The following is a 14,400-nucleotide window of genomic DNA, read 5'->3' as shown; positions in this document are numbered from 1 at the left end:
CTCGTGGTTGTTTTAATTGGAAACGTGTAAACTGTGATAAATTATTTTTGGTAAATCCAGGGAGGGGGACGAGTTGAAAAAGTTCATTGAGACATCGCGATGGGAAGAGGAGGAAACCGCAGCTAGCAAAGGACGAGATGCGAGTGAAATAGACAATAATATTCCTAGTCCTCTGCGAAGAGCCTTCTAACACGTGACAAGAGCTAAACTGACCCCTAGACCGGTGGCAGTGGCCTTTGAGATCTTCATCGGACCAATATAATACTGGTGGATTTTGGTTTTTGAACATTCAGTGGCACGTACGCGAATTTTATTTGTGTATAGATCCGGTATGATTTTACGTCGTCGCTGATCTGAATCGCTTTTGCGACAGGAATTCCTCCGCCCTGGCAGTAGGTCATTATACATAGACCCACAGTAAATGTTCTGCAATGGGCGGCGCATATACGGCCCAAGCACCTCTCCCGTTAACTCTATTGATTTATTTTTTAATTTAATTTATTGTGAACACTGTGCCCATCCCATATAACTAACAGTAAAATATAAAAAAAATCCATGGCCATACACTCATCGGCCTAATAAAACGTCTGATAAAAAATATTGTGGGAATTCACGATATATTATATCTATATAAACATGATATTATAATAAATTACACGCTCAGTATTATTATGCACGTCACAATAATATTGTAATATCCGCGTGCCGTATCATAGTACTGCAATAATAACGTGCAGATACTAGATTGAGTTTTCGCGTTTTAAGCAGCGCTAAACGTCTGTTGGGTTCCTATTTACATTGATAATAATACATAATAATATTGCGTATTGTATATTATACACTAACGCAACGACGTTCACAACGGATGAAAAAAAATCATGTCGAATAGGTACGCACATAGCTGGCTGACTGGCGTGCGCATTCCTATTGTTCCGCGAGAACCCACAGACCGAACAAAGCGACGCGCATTTTCGTGTGTATATTATTATTGTATACACAGTACACACACACTTATGTATTATATATATATATATACGAGTACATAATGGTATAATATATACAATATATAACTAATAACAACGATGATAATAATAATAATAAAACCTCCGAACTTTTTACCCGGTGAAAACAGATGTTACAGTCAACGATACTATATAATAATAATGTATACCTACGCTATAACGCGGCGTGCAACCACGAAAAATAATAATATTTGTGTTATATGCGGCGCACATCCGTAGTCTCTGACCTATTCGGGTACGACCGCGACCGCGACTCCGCAAAACGAATTATTATGTTTTTTTTTAAATTTTAAAATGTTATTGCTTTCGACGTCTGGACCGAGCTGATCCTCGTACGTCCGACTTGCGCAATCTCGGAAACGACACACATGCAACGAGAATATTTTTTTACCGTTTTCAATATTTTATAACACAGCTATGGCGTTATTCGTGTTTACTCCAATTTTGGCATCGTGTTTTTTAATTAGTTTAAAGTATGCACTTATAAACATATAGTCGGAGTGCTAACTTATAACTCTACATTTTTGCAAAAAATATTATTTTTCACTATATTGTATAGGTATACCATAATAACGGCCTATTTTTTTTTTTTTTTTAATACCAACGCAGTAGTTGAAAAAAAATATTTTTAATTTCATAATCACAAACCGAATACTTTTCTAACAAATTTTGGATAAAATGTATCGCATGTTGAACGAATATTTTTTTATGAATGTTTTGACGAACGGAATAAAAAGGTTCCCAGCAAAAGTTGTGATCCAAATAAACAGTATTACATAATTTAATTTTGATGAATGTAGTGTTGTACATATTATCACAATAACGTTATCGCAATACATCCGCTGTTAAGACGATCAGACCGCATATATATACAATTATTAATTATACCTAATACTTACATGAAATAAGTGTATAGTCGATCGACGTAATTATGCCACTCTGTTAATAATACGTATACGCTTCCGATAGAATTAACAAAACAATATTTCATTCGTGTCGCGATTTGCGAGTATACTTTAAATGTGCATAAAAGTGTACTATAATAATAGTGTAATACGTACAAGCTGAAGGATAAAATAATGTGCGTGTGTAGTCCGTGCGTATAATAGTGCATAGTCTATAATAATATTATTACACACTTAAGTTTTTACCGACGCGTGTGCTCACAGAAATTATACTCATAAGACATGTATAATGTATCATATAAACCAACGATTACAACATTATGATGATGCGCATATATAGGTACCACTTTATTTCCCAAACGTGTTGTACCTATCTATACTTACCAAAGTATCTCTACGAGACCGCATAATATGACCCATATTAAATGTGGTTTTTTTCAACCGTAATCCATAAGAAAATTGCAATTAATATATTATTGATTTGCCCCGGAGATAGGGACTTTGTTGGGACACAGTGTACTATATTGTATTACACGCAATAATAGTATTATAATATACCGTCAAGCTGCACCATAATATGCACCGTGGACCGCTGCAACACGCGCTTTTAGTAACACCCTGTAGTAATACACATTAGTACTTATAAATTGCATATACGCGTTATATTTTAATCATATATATAGGTACAAGCTGACCGTCGGCGCAATTATGATTTCATGGTGTTTATATACCATATAATAACACAGACGATACGATATGATTATTATTCACGCGTATACGATCTACAACGATTTATTGAGAAATCAGCAATCCCGTGATTATATAATGATATGTGATGTTTGGAGTTGAAAATTGTGAAATACTGGATTTTTGATATTTTTTTTTATCACACTGATGAAATTTCAAACGCATCTATCTCGTGTTTTGTGTTAAACAATACTTTATTGTTCGTATACTCTTATGATTTCATAAGCTTTAATAACCATTTGAATATTATAGTATAAGCCAACTTTTGACTGTAAACAACATAGAACATAGCGTTAGGTATACCTAAATGTCTACAGTAGAACACTGAACAATAATATATTATAATATTGATATAATAATCAAACAGTTGTATCGCCTCACGATTTATGATTACAAACGCGTTATCCGTCATCGATTTGGTATATTTTGTTAATGTTTGGTGCACGGCAACATGTAATATCGGTTTATCGTACCTAGGTACATATTACCTATATAATGCACCATGCGAAGAAAAGTGCACGTCGCAACGACGTTTAATGTTTACACAGATAAGACCTTTGAAATTTGTACGATGATTTATTCCGCGATAGTCATCTGCGAATATAATACATGTTTATAATACCGTAATGCCTAACCGGTTGCGGGCATAATATGAAAAAAAAAACCGCCAACGTGCTAATTATTTAATTTAAATTACAAATCGTTTAATCGAAAATTTAAAAACCGATCATAATGAATCAAATAATTAAAATTCTAAACTCGATATATCGGGTATAATGTATACCTACATAATACATAGTAAACAAGTATTATATTATACTTACCCATCTGTTCATCTGCACTTTCGTCGTCGAAATATCGGTCACGAACTCGCGGGGACACCGCGAGGTCTAACTATATTTATTTTTTAATTTAATTTTTTAATAATATATTATCGGCTATGTATGCAAACACATTAGTCATATCGGCGCCCACCCACCTCCATTATTACCGTATGTATATATTATATAATATAATTTAATTAATATATGTATGTATCATGTGCATACTGCATATACTATATATAATATTGTATCGTATATATTATATTTTTAATTTATAATGTTCATATAAAATATTTTTAGTTTTTACCCGTAGGTACTGTTAGAACTTTATGATTATTTTATGGAATTCGTGTTGGTAATATGCATTTGCTTTTTTCTCTATATCGGCCTGACGCATATGATGGAGCATTGAATCTGGATATGTAATAATAATTACAGTCCAATAATAGTAAGTATAACATACTTATATTGCACCGCCTCGTATCATATACACGTGGACGTTTATTTTCGATAACATTTTGAAACTTTGCTTAATAATACCGTTCGTACATACACACACATGTGTGTACGTATTGGAAAAAAAACAAACGTTTCACCTCGTGTGCCCGTCAGTCGGCCTTGCTGAATACAGTGCGCGTGAAAGAGAGAGAATAATATTATACGTACTCATTACGATCTTATATATATTGTGTGTAATTCTGTATAATATATAATATTATATATAGTGTGTCTGTGATAGTATAACTAGTGCCACCGGTGCTTTGAAAATCGCAGACTATTAACAAAAAAACCCGACGTTCAAACGCTTTTTCATAATAATTATTTCCAAAATTATTTTGGAATTTTTTCGGGGGTAAAAGTTCGACTAACGTGACGACCGCGACACGTGCTTTTCACATCATTGACTCACCATTGCACGCGCGGTTGTAAATGCTGTGTTTAAGTGCATAATATAAACATCGGTATATATAAGAATAATAATATGTTATACGTCATCGAACGTATATAATATTATTATTATAATGTGTGTGTACGCGTAAAACAATTAATGTGTTATTCAAGGCCGGGCGGGATATCATTATAATATGACTGGCTTAAAAGTCGATTCTGTTTTTGATCAAGTCACACGCTGCACTGCACTGTGTATTATACACAATTACTTTTTACTTGACAAGTTCACAGCAATAGGTACATTAATTCGTCCGCGAAGTTCGTGTCCAATATATACATTTTATTATTCATGTTATTTGCGTGCAGACCTCCGTTATGTGACATCGTGTTATATTAAGCTGTATATAATATAAGTTTAAGTACCCTGTCGGTCGGCTGTATTGGTTTTAAAAGAAAAAATACGGCCAGACAGTTTCTTTCGGTTTCGTTTCCGTTCAATACGATTTTTGATTTTTTCTGCCATTAACCGGAGTTGCAGTCCTGCAGCCACGTCGTCTGTGCACAGTATAATAAAATCGATGTTCAGTAGCAAATTTGAGAGCTCGTATCATCTCGGAGGGATTCTGAACCACGATGAATAAAATTAATATGAAAACTTCAACGTAAATATAAAAACAGAATTATCCTTTAAACTAAATGCGCCCAACATCCAAAACCCGAATAAATAATTCAATAAAACACTCTCGTGAAGGGGGGGGGGGTGGTCGTCAAACACGCCGCTGACATTATCACACTTAATTAAGGTGCACGCATACTGATCATACTACATAGTATAATATACAATATACCTACCGGCCACTTCAAGACGTATTCGCGTGCGATACGCTCCGATCTCGATACACGAAACGATAATAATACATAAATAACAACAATGATAATATTATTCGGGCGTACAATGATAATATTATTCTTTGCCCCTCCCCCCCCCCCCCCACCCACCGATGTACAGAAGAGAATTCGTCGGGAAAACGGTCGACCTTGCATTGGGCGCGCGCGCGTATTTCGTTTGGTTTTTTTATTTTTCAAACCGCCGCGGCTCGCGTATACATACACATAATAATATATTATGCGTATAATATTTTACCTAGGTATATATACCTACCTACCTTCTCCGTCGGTGTACAACGACTTCCTCTTGCGCAGTACAGGGAGGGTCCCGTGCGTGTCGTTATCGTGATTACCATTGTTCCCACACACACCACAGCTATCCGTCCGACGTTTTACGAGTATATACAGGGTGATTCTAGACATCGCTAAACATTCATTTTCTCGGTGAATTTATGTGTTATTTTGAAAATGTTTTATTTCTACATAATTTGGAGTTGTATTATATTACACATACGATGCGCAACGACCCGCGACGGGCGAAGAATAATATATTATATAATATTATATTTTTATTTACGTTGTGTTTTTGTTCTCTGTATAATAAGCTGCTGCAAGGCGTCCCCGTCCGCACCAAACGATTTATGCCCATCTTTATTTTTTATTATTATTATTATTGCCTTGGGGTGAAAGTATTTTTTTGAGTTTATTTTTATCGTTTTTCGTTGAGTTTTGCAAAAATGCGAATTCCCATTGAACGTGCTCGGGGGTCTAACATATTACCGCGACGTGGAGAAGCGCTGTTACTGCAGGGCGATCGTCGTGATTTCCGTATGTTGCCGCGGTTGCGTTTCTTAAAAAAATAATATCACATATTATCTCGGTTTATAGACCAACTTGTTGGACTTTCCGACGGTGATCAAACTGTATAGATCTCTATTTGCGTGTATTGAATTTTTCGTTGAACTATATATGCGCAAATTTCGTTCGGCAAGACCATAATAATATAGTATGTGTAATATTTTAAGCCAAGCGCGTCTATACGGTTGTTTCGACCGGACGGATAGACACACCACGCTTGCAGGCCAAATGTCCTACTCGTTTCTTCTTAAATCTCATTCTTCAAAGACCCACGTTTTCCGACGAGTTTTCGTTATCGCTAACGACGATCGTATATACCGTCCATCGATCGAAACAAAAAAAAAGTACTCGCGAGCACCGTGGTGCGGCGCAGGTCTCGTGGCTGCGGTGGGTGGACATTTTTCCTTTTTTTTTTTTAAATATTCATATTATTATATATTTAAATATACATATATAGAGAGAGAATAACTTTTTTTTAATGAATAATATATGTTAATAAGGACACGGAATCGGCCGGGTCGTCCCGTAAAAATAAAAGCCGGAAGCTAAAATGTATATAATATATACACATACATATATACATATATATGTACACGAGCCGATGGCCTCCACCTTGTAATCTATCACGACAGGTGTATCCTGTTACAAATACGTATATATAAACATAAAAAAATAAAATAAAATATACGTATGGGTTAGGTGGTATATATATATACCCGATGCCTAAATATATATATAATATTTGTTCGGTTTATCCAATTTTTTACCTATTTCAACTTTGGTGCGCACACACGCACAGAGCACACATTATAATTGCATCGTCTGAATAGTTTTCTTCGACACAATAGCAATGTCCGGTTTTGTTTGATGATGTCGGAATAATACGCACGCGTGTTTGTGTGTATATTTTTGTGGTCGTGACACACGCGTTATATATAAATGTATATTATATGGGAGTAGGAAGATGAAAAAAAAAATGCGCATAATGAAGTAAAAGTTTCTGGTTAAGTGATTTCACTGCTGGAACAAGCGTACATAGAAGTTTTATTGTTATTCGTACACACACACACACACACACACACAAGCGTGCTCCCGTGTATATTGTGTAAAATGCATTACAAAACATTGTACTACAGATGACCATGGTAGGCGTACCATAGTTCCGCCTCGTCAGTGTGTGAGTTAGTTGGTGCGTGTGTGTTGTTTGTATCGCGAGGCTCATAAAACTCGCACGTATACAACTCTATACTACGCAATGGTGTTGTTTAAACTTCAGTTCTGCAGACTAGCAGACACACTGTATATAAATATTAATATATATATAATATGAACATATTATTTGTAGTAGTAGTAGTAGTGGTGGTGGTGGTGGTGGTAGTATATGGGAAAACCGCCGGTCGTATGTGTGTGTTGCGGTTCGATTGTCAGTTTTGATTATTTTTCGATTCGAATAAATATATTATTATAGGTACACTTATAATAATACTATAAAACTATTATTATTTTAGTCTATAGTCAGGTGATTTGCGGGTCTATGTCGTTATAATATGAGTGAGACGAAACCTTTGACGCATTTTGCTTGAGTTCCAAAGAAACTAAATATTTCGTAGGATTATAATTTCTTTCCCAACTGGTTTTTGTATAGATACCTACTTTATACAATAAACATCCATAGTGATTAATGCGGTTATAGTCAGTCGGGTGATCCGCAGGGTGAATTTCATCTTTCTGCCGTTATTCCAATATTGTTATGCATGTTTTGTGGTTTCTGAGATGGAGACGAACATTAAGTTGACTTTATCTGTGAAACAAATTAAGTATTTTATAAACCATGCTAATAATTTCCACGTGTTACAAGCCCATTAAAATATTCAATTACTTAAAGAAATAGTATATTATCATTAATCAATATTACCTACCTATATATTATATGTATTATGTATATTTAAAAATTGAAATTATGACAAACTGTGACGACGACTAAATGAGTCTGTTACAATACGCAGTTTGATAGTTGTCGTTTGCGACGTTTAACTTTTGGCCTCTTATAGTCTTACGTATAAATACACTAAACAGAGACAGGACAGTATAACACCTCGAGCATCTGTGTGTCGGTTAATGGTATAGTGCGATTGAACCGCGGGTGCCCCGAGGTCTCTCGTATATAATATAAACCATCATGGTGTACACCATTTTATAGATCTCATAAATTATGATTTGCCCGGTACGGTGGTGTTGTGTATTGTAGAAGGCGCTTCGGCTGAGGCCCGGTGACTTTTAGGCCTCCTGCTCGCAGATGGGGTGTACCATGGCGTGGTGCAGTGTATATACGATTATTGGCCGGAGGCAGTGTACGGGTTGAGATGAATATAATATTATATAATATATTATATAAAAAGGGTCGAGTGAGGAGTAAAGTTAAAAAAAAATAAAAAAGTGACACGAGTAATAGACGTATAAATAATAATATTGATAAAAAAAAAATATGGAAAAAACACCGAGAACCGGTCATCAGGGCGAGAGGGTTGATTCGTGTCCGTCGATATAAAATATAATAATAATAACAATAATAACACGTACGCGCACGACGCATATTATATACATATAGGTACGTATAATTTTCCCCCCTCCCTATTCCTCACGATGGCTGTCTGTCCTCTAACTCGCATTATATATATATATATATATATATTGTATTATATATTGTACTCCACGTTACGTTAGCGTATTCGCTCGGGTGGGAAGGTCGATCGGGCGGTGGCGGCGACGACTCGTCGTATATCAAAAATTATTTGACATTGATTAGTACTTACTGACAGATTAGAATCATTGCGCCGATATATTATATACATTATACCTCGCGCGCGATGTGTATATATTATTAAGTTTACTCTATTACATTATTATTATTATTGTTATTATTGTATTATTTTTATTATTATTATTATTACTATTATTACTATTATTTTTTTATTCGTGTCCTCTCCGCCGAACTGCACTAGAGGCTGATTTATGTGTCAGCTATAAATATTCGTATTGAAATAACACGTGTAATTTATTAATAATATATATATACATATAAGTATATCAGCGTTTATGTATATAATATATATTCGCGGCACGACTCTCTCGTTTAACGTCTGACGACGGTATTATATATGACGTCGATTATGGACGGCGTGGCGGCTACAGGACCGCCGTGGAGACTTATCCTTGCTTTTTTTTTCATCTTTTCGTCTGTTTTCCGGTTTCCCGCTGGGTAATGCGTGAAAAAATAATCTGCAACATGTTACATATTATGCACAATAAGGGGGTCCATCGTGTTTTCCCGTTTTTCTGTGTTGACCTTACAATTATTGTACAGCCTTGTCAACATTTTGTGTTACTAAACTATTGAGCGAACTGCAGAATATATGATTTCAAATTGTCATCGCTCATATACGTAAACTATGATTTTTTTTAATATAGTCCGTATAGGTACGCGCTGCGCGGTATATGCGAATACAGAAGCAGTATTGCGGATAATAAAATAATAAAAAACGATCTTTTTCTTAATTTTTTACCACGGCAGTATGTTAAGTTTTACTCGTCATCTTTTGCAGGACGGTAAGATAATTGTATCAAAGGTGATACTGAATTTGTATAACGTATCTCGTAGTAGGTTTACGGCGAAAAACTAAATTTCGGTGAGAAAAGAGTGTAATTGATCTGTGCTTTTTAATCGAACTCCCGCGACACAATGCATATCATTATACGGTATATGCATGGAGACGATAATAAAATATATTATATTATTACGTAATAGTTGTATATACTCGCTGCAGCACTGTAGCCGAGCCCATCCTCGGGTTCGTTCAGGACGAGGTCGTTTTGGCGCGGTCGAGACTTGAACGGAACAAAACAAAACAAAATAACAAACGGTATTATAATATACATATACGTCGAATATTCTACGGTGGCTGGCATTCATACCTATAAATCGTCATATAATACAATATATCATATTATTACACGTTCGGAACATATATTATAATATAATATAATGTGCGTGTTAAATGTTGGCTGGATCATAACATTATCATATTATCCTGATGATTTCGTCATGATATGGACTTGTGCAGGGAAACGTCTCGACTGCAGTTCGGCGACGAGGTGTGAGCCGGTCGAGAAATTAATATTTTCTTACGTTGTCTTTTATAATATTAACATTTTATTCCCGCGGAGACGCGTACAAAACAGACATTTTAGTACACATGCGCAGACTGATAAATCGATTGAGAAATTATACGAGAAACTCGCGCAATATTGTGACGCAGCTCCAGAGTCGTCTTTTATATATTATTATTTTTATTATTATTACTATTACACATTACTATACTACTACAAATACGTATATTGTTATTATTCAGCTATAAATGTGTGTGTGTGTGTGTGAGTGTCTCTCTCTCTCTCCGTCCGGCGTTGCGCGTCTCGGTCGCGGAGCTTGTCCGCATACACACACACACACACGCACACTATATAGTTAAACGAAGAATTCACGCGATGCTTTTTTTCTCCCGTTTTTTACTCAGGTCCGTCCGTCATACGGCGGCAAAACCGCATACAATATATACGCGAGTGCGTTTGTGTGTGTACACGTTTGCTCGTCTCTGATGTCGGCCGATTCAGCCGGCCTCCAGAAAACGCAACGCGCTCGTTCAAGAATTCTTGGCATTGCGCGGCCGGCCGGCATAAAGAAGAAGAAAACGACCGCGTGCGCGGCGGCAACCTGCGGGCAGCTATTCTGCGGTGTCTACCGGTGGTGGGGCTGAGGGGGCACGTTTATTAAAAAAAAATATTTATATATTATATATGATATATAACAATATCGTATTTTCTCTATAATATTATATTAGATTATACTATTAAACTCTTCGTCTTACGTATCACACCCGTATAAACCCAATCAATTTTATAATACGAATAATTATATAATGTGCAGTGCTCCGTTTTGGAATATGTATCTTTTCAGCGGTGTTCTCGGATCCACATAGGTGGATAATTATTGTTTCTTGTAGGGCGTAAATTCTTGTGCTCCGAACCATTATTCTCCCGTTACTTTTTTTTCCATCTCCATAAAATATTGTCCTCGCTATAGCTGACAAAAGATTTCAAGCCAATTCGAGTGGTTCTATAATATAGTCATGGTTAACATCAGGTAAATAAGCCTCTCCGTGACATTGTTTATTTTAAAGTGACTTCTTTTTGTTCACATAAAGCATATTATCCTTTTATCGTAGTCCATTTCAGTATGCACCACTTCTACAGGTGCAGTGCAATCTAGTGTTGTTCTATGAACCCCGATTTTTGAGGTCAACCGGCCCGAACTAAACCGAACTTGCAATTATTCAATCAATTAAAATTGTTATTTACCTACTTAATTACAACATAATAATATTATTTATCGTGAAGCGGAATCGATATACCGATATATATTATATTTTGTAACGCACTCTGTTACCGCTCTGTATATGTATGCATCGCCGCGCAGTTGTGCAGAAATGCGGTTTGTTTATTATTATTAATAATACGTGCGCGCGTTTGCCTATACGCGCCGCGGTAGAATGTGCAGCCGGCAAAAGAAAAGCGAAACGACCATCAACTGCCGCCGTCGGATTTATTTTTCAAAGTGTATACCAAAGTCCCTTTGTCCGCATGCCGCCGCCGACGCCGCCGACGGATATCGCTCCGTTACCGTTGCGAGTTCTGACCCATATATGTTGTACCTACCTACCTATCTGTACCTACCTACAGTCTGCACAGTAGCTAGGAATTTTTTTCCCGGGGACTTCAGTGTTAATTGATCGATAAAAAAAAAGGTCATCAGCAGGACATCACGGAGAAAACTATTACTCCGCCAATGTACGCCCGCCGTTTTTTAAGAGGGGGGGGGAAGGGCTTAAGGCTTATATTTTGTTCTCCTAAATCGCATCGGGTTGAATATGAATTTGCACTCGATATTCCAGACTGAAATCGCGGCCGAAACTCCAGTCTCACCCGCCACCCAGCACTACGGTTCCCGATAAAACGCCGAGTTTTCAAAACGGCATAAGCGTGGTAAGAGTAACATTACTGTAGTCGTCGTATCGCGACGAATTGAATATTGTACCTGCGTGTATATCCGTAATAATATATTATGACATGCGCTTGCTTATACTATATAAGTAGTATATAATACGTCGGATAATGATATATACCACCGCTGCCCACCGCCATTGGTCGTTTTTTTTTTTTTACGTACGGCCGTTGAATAAATCACGAAACCTGAAACCGGCGGCGGCGGTCCACAAGTCGTTATAATAATATATTATAATGTATTATTACTTTTGTATATGTCGTGCGCTGTTCGTATATGAACCTATGGTATAAGTATTATATAGGCACACGCGCGTTGTATATATTATTATATAATATATTATATTGACACGTATCCCGCGCGATTTGTCGCAGCGGTGGCGGCAGTGGCGGCCGCGTGACATGATAATATAAAATAATACAATATAACAATAATAGTGCGTCGTGTAAACCGTCGTTTACAAATCGCTCTCTCTGCTTTCAAAAGACCGTTTAATTCCACGCGTTTTAGATTCCAATTAAATTACCGATTATTCGAAAATTTGAAACCATCGCGGACCAGACGTGTACCTATATAGATACATTTTTTTTTTTTACGAGACATAATTAGCTACTCACACGGAGCCTATATATAGGATATAGATCGATATGAATGCGTTTTTAATTTGTAAACGAACGAGATCTCTCAACCATATTATATGTGGTATGAGACACCGAGATATCTTGCCATTGTCTCTGTGTTAACCATAATGGAAAACATGGTGGTAAATGTATATCAGCGTGGAGGGGAAAAAAAACATCAAACACCTAAAAGTACATTAAAAAGAAAGTATGTATTCACTGTAAATTATGAAATGCATCAGAAATCAAAATTGTGTTGGTACTTATTCGATTTTTGAAAAGTCCTAGTGGGGGGGGCGCTCAAATGTCGTGTTTCGCGAGCATAAAATATATTAAAATAATATTAATATTATATAGGTATACATATTGTGCAGCGTACCTATAATACACCTGTAACGAAATCGTTAATGTGGTCCCGTTTTTTTGTTTGCCATTTTAACACCTCGTAAATTTAAATACAATACACGCCGCGATCTCTGCAGACTATGCGTGTATATACGACACCGATGTATACATAATATAATACGCGTAAATAATATATTATACATATGTGACGGACCACACCGTTGTGATATCGCTCGCTTATACATACACATACATACATAATATACATACATATAAGTACATAAATATATATATATACATACATACACACACATACATATATACATATAGGTACATACAATACGTATATGTGTGAGCAGGAGAAAAAACACACACCAATTAACCACATCTGTTCTGCAGTTCGAGTGTGTGCGTATACATTATAATAATATGTGCGGTATATAATACACGCATCATGTATATAACAACCACGCATTAATTTGCATGACTTAAAAGCCGTCGAGTCGAATGTCCCGCAGCAGAGTCTATATAGCTCTATTATTACTATTATTATTGTTGTTGTTGTTGTTGTTATCACTATTATTATATTTTTGATATAATAATTTTTACCGCTGATAACGATTTAGGTCGGTGTATATCAGTATTACGACTTAGTAACGCGAAAGTGCAGCAGTAGCCTTATATATTATGTGATTTACGAATGATTGCCGGAACTCGCTCACGCTTATCTTTCAGAATATTATAATAATATAGTCTATAATATACATGAATCGCTGTGTAATAAATCCGAGATTAATGATCGCAGTCCTGAGCCGTAGCCCGTAGTTGAAGCACCGTGTAATATTATAATATCTTATGTGTAAGTTCGTAAGTGTACATGACGTGTTGACGTGCGGACGATTATTATTATTATTATTATTATTATAGCTATCGTTTACAGCGTGAATTACATAGGCCAATCGGCTCGTTTATATGTTATGAATACTACGGCTTTATAGTTAATAATAATGTAAAATATATGCAATTAGCAATTACGACATTATTTCATTATGTACGCATAATAGGCATAAAAAATGTCTATACAATGGAGCGTTTTATTTAAATTTATTTATTAAAACTATAATATACCATGCATTCATGTGACTTAATCGCCTTTAAACTGGTATCGTTAACCGTTAACATACA

General features: G+C 36.0%; 1 protein-coding gene across 1 annotated transcript in view; it reads left to right on the top strand.

Annotated features, from left to right (window-relative positions):
* LOC132933947 (homeotic protein distal-less-like) overlaps positions 1-14,400 on the top strand; it is a 115,386-nt gene that overhangs the window by 71,557 nt on the left and 29,429 nt on the right. The gene's annotated exons all lie outside the window — the stretch shown is intronic.

Source organism: Metopolophium dirhodum, chromosome 1 (genome assembly GCF_019925205.1).
Source record: "Metopolophium dirhodum isolate CAU chromosome 1, ASM1992520v1, whole genome shotgun sequence".
Classification (NCBI taxonomy): domain Eukaryota; kingdom Metazoa; phylum Arthropoda; class Insecta; order Hemiptera; family Aphididae; genus Metopolophium; species Metopolophium dirhodum.
The sequence above is the reverse complement of the archived record's forward strand: the minus strand, read 5'-3'. Positions and strand labels throughout refer to the sequence as shown.